This window comes from Pinus tabuliformis, chromosome 5_1 (genome assembly GCF_031772625.1).
Source record: "Pinus tabuliformis cultivar Carrire ecotype Pingquan chromosome 5_1, CPIR1, whole genome shotgun sequence".
NCBI lineage: Eukaryota > Viridiplantae > Streptophyta > Pinopsida > Pinales > Pinaceae > Pinus > Pinus tabuliformis.
The window spans coordinates 220,755,252-220,761,251 of record NC_142305.1 but is presented as its reverse complement, the minus strand read 5'-3'; the positions used below and the strand labels follow the sequence as shown (position 1 = coordinate 220,761,251).

The 6,000-nt window shown below is 39.4% G+C and overlaps 1 pseudogene; it reads left to right on the top strand.

Moving 5' to 3' along the window:
- Positions 1–3,450: 3,450 nt before the first annotated feature.
- On the top strand, positions 3,451–4,219 carry LOC149164198 (ras-related protein RABA1e pseudogene; annotated as a pseudogene).
- The last annotated feature ends 1,781 nt before the right edge of the window (positions 4,220–6,000 follow it).

Sequence of the window (6,000 nt, the reverse complement as noted above, 5' to 3'; positions counted from 1 at the left end):
ATATGTTGATGTGCTCAAGAAGGTAGAACTTTCACACATTAACCTCCACTATTTCTATTGGAAACTCCAAAACGAGAGACTCTTGGCGTACATGGTCAGGAGATGGGAGATGGAACATCCTCGGGATCTCGTTCGTTCAGGTTGTACCCATCTTCCATACGAGTTAAGGATGCGGCCCATGCCCTCCACTTGGTACCAGTTTCCCGACACCATTAACTTTGGCCTCAACATGTCAAAGGCTTGGTTCACCAACGCCACATCTCGCTTGGCATTTAGTCATAACGGGGCAGACGGGCTCTCGAACCCATGCAATAAATGAATTCATTACAGTGGATGATCCAATTGGAGTTCCACTTCAACGTGGGTATATGTCCAGGGGAGAAGGTCAAGCATGGGCTTCATCAGTTGGCTGAATTTTCCAACCTTTCATTCGAGATGATCCCAAGCACCATGTTCATTTGAGATGATCCCCGACATCTTGGGCACCACGTCCTGTCTGCTCACCAAGAGGGGAACCTTAACCCCAAGCGCCTCCAATCTGCTCACGATTTCTAGTTTTAGATTCAGATGCAATTCTTCTCATAGAAGCTCTACCTAGGGACTCTGTGGGTGAATGTGGGAGACTTTCGTCACGGGCTCTAGGGTAGCAAGCTTTTTTTGCTTAATGGGATGATCGTACTGCAAATAGCGTGTCTTGATAATTGTTTTGGCAACCAAATACCTTCCAACAGTTTTTAACGACTTTTCAACTACCTTAAACTATGATCTAATGGTTGAAAATCTATCCATCGTCTAACATAAAATCTAACGAGCTGTAATGATTACACGAAGGCCGAAGGGAAGTTCTTTTCACATGGAAACGCCTTACGGTGTAAATATCTCATAACCCTTTAATGGACCATCTTCCATGTAGGGGATTAATGATGTTTTTCCTTTGTCTAACCAACCACTAGTTTGGAATGTCATTTTTAAGTTGATTTTTATTTATTTATTTATGTCCCTACATAGGACATTTATTTATATAGTTATTAGATTTATTTCTTTAGATGATATATATATATATATATATATATATATATATATATATATATATATATATATAGGGTTAGTTTAATGGGTTATTGGGAGAGTTATTATGTATTTGGCTAATTCCATACCAACATATGATATGTAAATCTCCCAAATAAGACACTTATATACTAACAAATTTATTAAAGATATTATTCAAGGATGAAAAAACATCCATTAAAATAGTGCAACCATATCAATTAAATGGCTAATGCCTATGGGAATCAATCCTTAATAATCATCAAAACACTTACTTCATCATACATCTCAAATTATTAAAATTAAAAAAATCATAAGAATCAACTAAATTATACTTTATTTAAAATAATCAATATTATTTTATTTTTTTTCTGCGTAAAGACTATTTCTATTAAAAAAAAGAGAAAGAATATGTACAAAGAGGTCAAGACCTCAGAGGGGGCAGAAGCCAGCCCTCAACCAGAGATTCTGATACATACAGATCCTTCTATCCGCCCTTTCAGGATTGAGAGACCTTGAAACATGATTTGTAAGTCCCTGACAGACAAGAAAGTGAACCAGTTTTGTGTCTAGCACAACAGTACGATCGCCGACTATGGCTTTGCTGATAAGCATTCTGTCATAACCGCCATATACAAAATTAAAGCAAAAACAAGGCTTGCTAAGCCATGATTTGTTACTGCTCATCAGATTATATTGGCTCGCACCGATACAAAAACAAATGCTGAAACAAGAACAATATCCAGAGATGCATAACATAGACGCATAACATAAAATGAAATAGAGCAGAGGCAAGAATGCCAACAGTAGGCGTTGAACCAGAAGCATTAAACGTGTTTAGGAGAGTCGGGAGCATCCTTGTCCACCTGGCTGGAAGAGGCAATCCACGTGACGAACTCATTATCTACATCTCCCGCGATACCGCCATCTGGAGGAATTACCAAATTCAAAATGCTACCTGGAGGATGAACCGGCTCACATGCAAGCACCTCGCGCTGATTGGAGTCTGCCGGAGGCTGAGGAGCTTCAGATACAATGCCATCTTCCTGCATGTTGTCGTCGTTGAACACGACCCCAGCCATCTCCCCCTGAAGGACACTATCATCCGGAGATTGAGAGGTGGTGGTGTGGGCCGAGCTGCTGGGCTTATCCTCCTCCTCAGCAAGGATTACAGTGATGCTGGCTGACAGCACGGGCCTATTGAGCCTGTTATGGAAGGTGAAGCAGGTTGTTTGAAAGGAGTTGTGCGGGAGAGGCCTAGCATGGCCAGAAGGTGGAGAGGACGGGGAGGCAGAAGCGATAGGAACAATGTTCTGGGGAGCAGAATGAGAGGCCCGACCTCAATTACCAGTGGTGCCTCCACGGCGAGAGACTCCACGATGACGAACCATTTTTGAATTATTAGAGAGACCAGGTAAGGGAAATTGGCAGAGCCGAAGGGGAAAGGGTTGAGCGTAGGCGGACCAGGCTAGACTAAGAATCCAGGTGAGCTTCCAATCTGCCTGAACGAAACAGGGGTGCGGGAAGAATAGCGAGAGGTAGAAAGAGCCGAGGGCAATTGCATAAACCTGACACCAGGCCATGGATAAATCACCGCGCATAGTCTCTCGAGCTGAGTGCGCATTGAATACTAACTGTGCGACCATTATTCTATACCCTGTCGAATTGATGTCGCATGCCATGGGATTGTGGGATCCGCGTCCGCGAGCCAGGTGCAGGGACAACTGCCTGCGAGGAGTAAATCCTCATAAATGCTTAGCAGTGACACGCGCATCCGGGTAAAATAATCAATATTATTAATGAAAAAAACTATTTTAAAAATAAATCATATTATTAAAAATATTTTAAAATATTACATAAGTGAAATCTCTATTGTCTACTAAAAAAAATATTGATAATTAAATTAAAATTCCGAAAATAAAATAAGCCATTATTATTATTATCTAATTTTAAAGTCACGGCCAAGCCAACACCAAATTGGTGTATGATACTCTTTTGTTTGTGGGACAAGGGACCCACCTCCACATAATTATTTGACTACCAAATCTAGAAAAACATACATATTCTACTTTTAGGAAAATATATTCTTTACTCTGGTTTTGAACATGTGACTTTTTAAATTAACACATAATCTTAACCATTAAACTTATTAAATATTATAAAAATAAAATAAATTTTAAATATTCTTATCAACCATCAAAATAAAGACTTTACTAATGAGCCACCCGCAAACCATGCTTAAGCAACCACTATTTTGTAGTAGCCGGCCGACCTTGGAATGCCTTCAATAAATCTCTTGGCTCGCCTATACATACATATCCTCCCATGTTCAAAGGTTTGTTAGTATGAAAGTTCTCTTCATCGAAGCCGTACGAATAACCAGCGCGTAGAATCTTGAAAGCAATGGCGTACACAGTTGATGCAGAGTATGACTGGCTATTCAAGGTTGTGCTCCTAGGGGACAGTGGTGCAGGAAAAACGAGCTTATTATCCAGAATCGCCGATGGTATCTTCCGACAGAATACGAAGCCAACGGTTGCAGTAGAATTCGCCACCCGCACCAAGGAGATCGATGGTCAAATCATCAAGGCTCAGCTTTGGGACACTGCCGGTCAAGAAAGGTACGTAGAGAATTAACAGAATTCCATAAATTTGATGATGATTATTTTGCGAACTCATCGAGTTTTATTTTTTTAAATGGTGATCTGCTTATATTGTTATCAGATTTCGTGCTATAACAACTTCGTACTATAGAGGATCAGCGGGAGCATTAGTGGTGTACGATATTAGCAGCCGGCTGAGCTTTGAGAACGCAGAGAGATGGCTGAAGGATCTGAGGGATAAAACCGATTCTTCATTGGTGATAATGCTGGTGGGGAACAAGACCGACCTCCAACATTCCAGATGCGTCTCCACCAAAGAAGGCAGGGATTTGGCGGAGAGAGAAGGCCTGTGCTTCATAGAGACTTCGGCTAAAGATGCTGTGAACGTGGAGGATGCATTTACAGAGGTACTCTCTCGAATTTATCGCAACTTTGTGGGCTCTAAAGTTGTTGAGGATAGGAAGCCCAGAGCGGGAGCTGCGTGGCTGGGGACACCGCTTGATATGGGTTGCATTGGGAAAGACGAGGAAACGAAAGCAAGCAACGGTCGTTGTTGTAGTATGACTTAGGATTGCCATGGCATTATCACTTCTTGTATCAGTGGAATTAGATAGTGTAAATAGATAGCAGAGATTATATCTTTTGATCTCAAATTTTCACTTTGAGCATGGTATGACTGAGGATTGCCATGGCCATGTCATCACTTTTTGTATCAGTAGAATTAGATAGTATAAATAGATAGCGATTGTTGCTATACTTTACCCATCCTTTGATTTTAAATGCAATTGAATATATGTTTCTAGATGAGAATTCATGGTATTGTTGCTATACTTTACCTATCTTTTTTATTTTAAATGCAATTGAATATGTTTTTCTGAGATGAAATTTCATGGTATTATGTTATTTTACTAGCTTAGCTATATAGTTAAATAGTTGGAAAATGTTGAGAGTTAGTATTTAATAATTTATATTTGTATATTTATTTTATTTTATATCTATTCAATTTTACATTTCAAGTTGCTGAAATATCATGATTTATGAATATCATATACTCAAAAAATATTTGACATTTTTCTTTGACATGGCCCATGCAGGCCCAAATCAAAAGAGATATCGAAAGTTGTTTATACAGATCCCTAAACACAAACATTTAAAGATCACATGCATACACATGCATTGATCTGTAAATTCATAGGACTATGGCCAATGGAGAAAGCCGTCTGCAGGTGTATTAAGCAGACCTCAAAACCAAAAGGTGGGGTGGATCTGCACCTAGGATCGAAAGGATTATTTACTATGGTTTTCACAAACCTTGAAGATAGAGACATAGTATTTGATGGAGGTCCTTATTTTTCCCCCAACTTTGTTCCAGAAAATGAATCCTTCACAAATTTCTCATTCAAGCTTTATTCCCCGCCCCTAGACTACTAGCTACCTTTGACCCTAGAACTCATTGGTGACACTATGGGGAAGTTTATCAATATCTCGGATGCAACCATGCAAAGATGGAAAAACCATATTTGATATTCATCCAAGAAATTAAATGTATAATAGACAAGATGAAAGCATTAGATAGGAAGCTAGGAAGGAACATTGATTATTTAGATGTGGAGTCTCAAAATAATGCATGAGGGCTACTGACCTGGTGGAATCCTAAGGTTCTAAATATGGTTGCAGTTGAATCCTCTAGATTCTTCCTCTCCCTAGAGCTATAGTTAATAGGGTCAAACTGAAACACAACCATAACGTTCACAAATGTATATGGACACCAAAGAGTTGAAGAGAAACTAGGTCTCATCCAAGCCCTGAAATACTTGAGGAAAAGAAATCCAAACCCAAAGTGGATTGTAGGGGGAGACTTTAACATGCTCACCTCACTAAAAACGGACTTTTCTGATTTTAAGCCTTTTGAACAAACTACTCCTCCTTTATGGAAAACATCAAGAAATGGTGATCCAAGCCTCTTCCAATAAGAGGCTCCAAGATGTTTAGAATGAAATCAAGGCTAAAATATATTAAGGATCAACTTGAGAGCTAGAATAAAAATGAGTTTGGAGAAAATTTCCAAGCAAAAAGATACCTAAAAATCCAGATGGAATACTTGCAAAGATATCTTATCAAAGATGCTTCTTGGACAACCTCTATATATAGAGGAATGTCCCCCCTTTAGGCCAACATGAATTTTTTCCATCGTTTTGCTTCATTTGGAGGATGTTTCTCCATGGAGAGGACTTGGAATTTACTTGGAGGTATTCCTTTGACTCTTATACAATTGTATTCATGTAACATGCCCTTTAAGGGTCCTACACATTTTCTTTTGACCTTGACTCACCTATAGCACTGAACATGT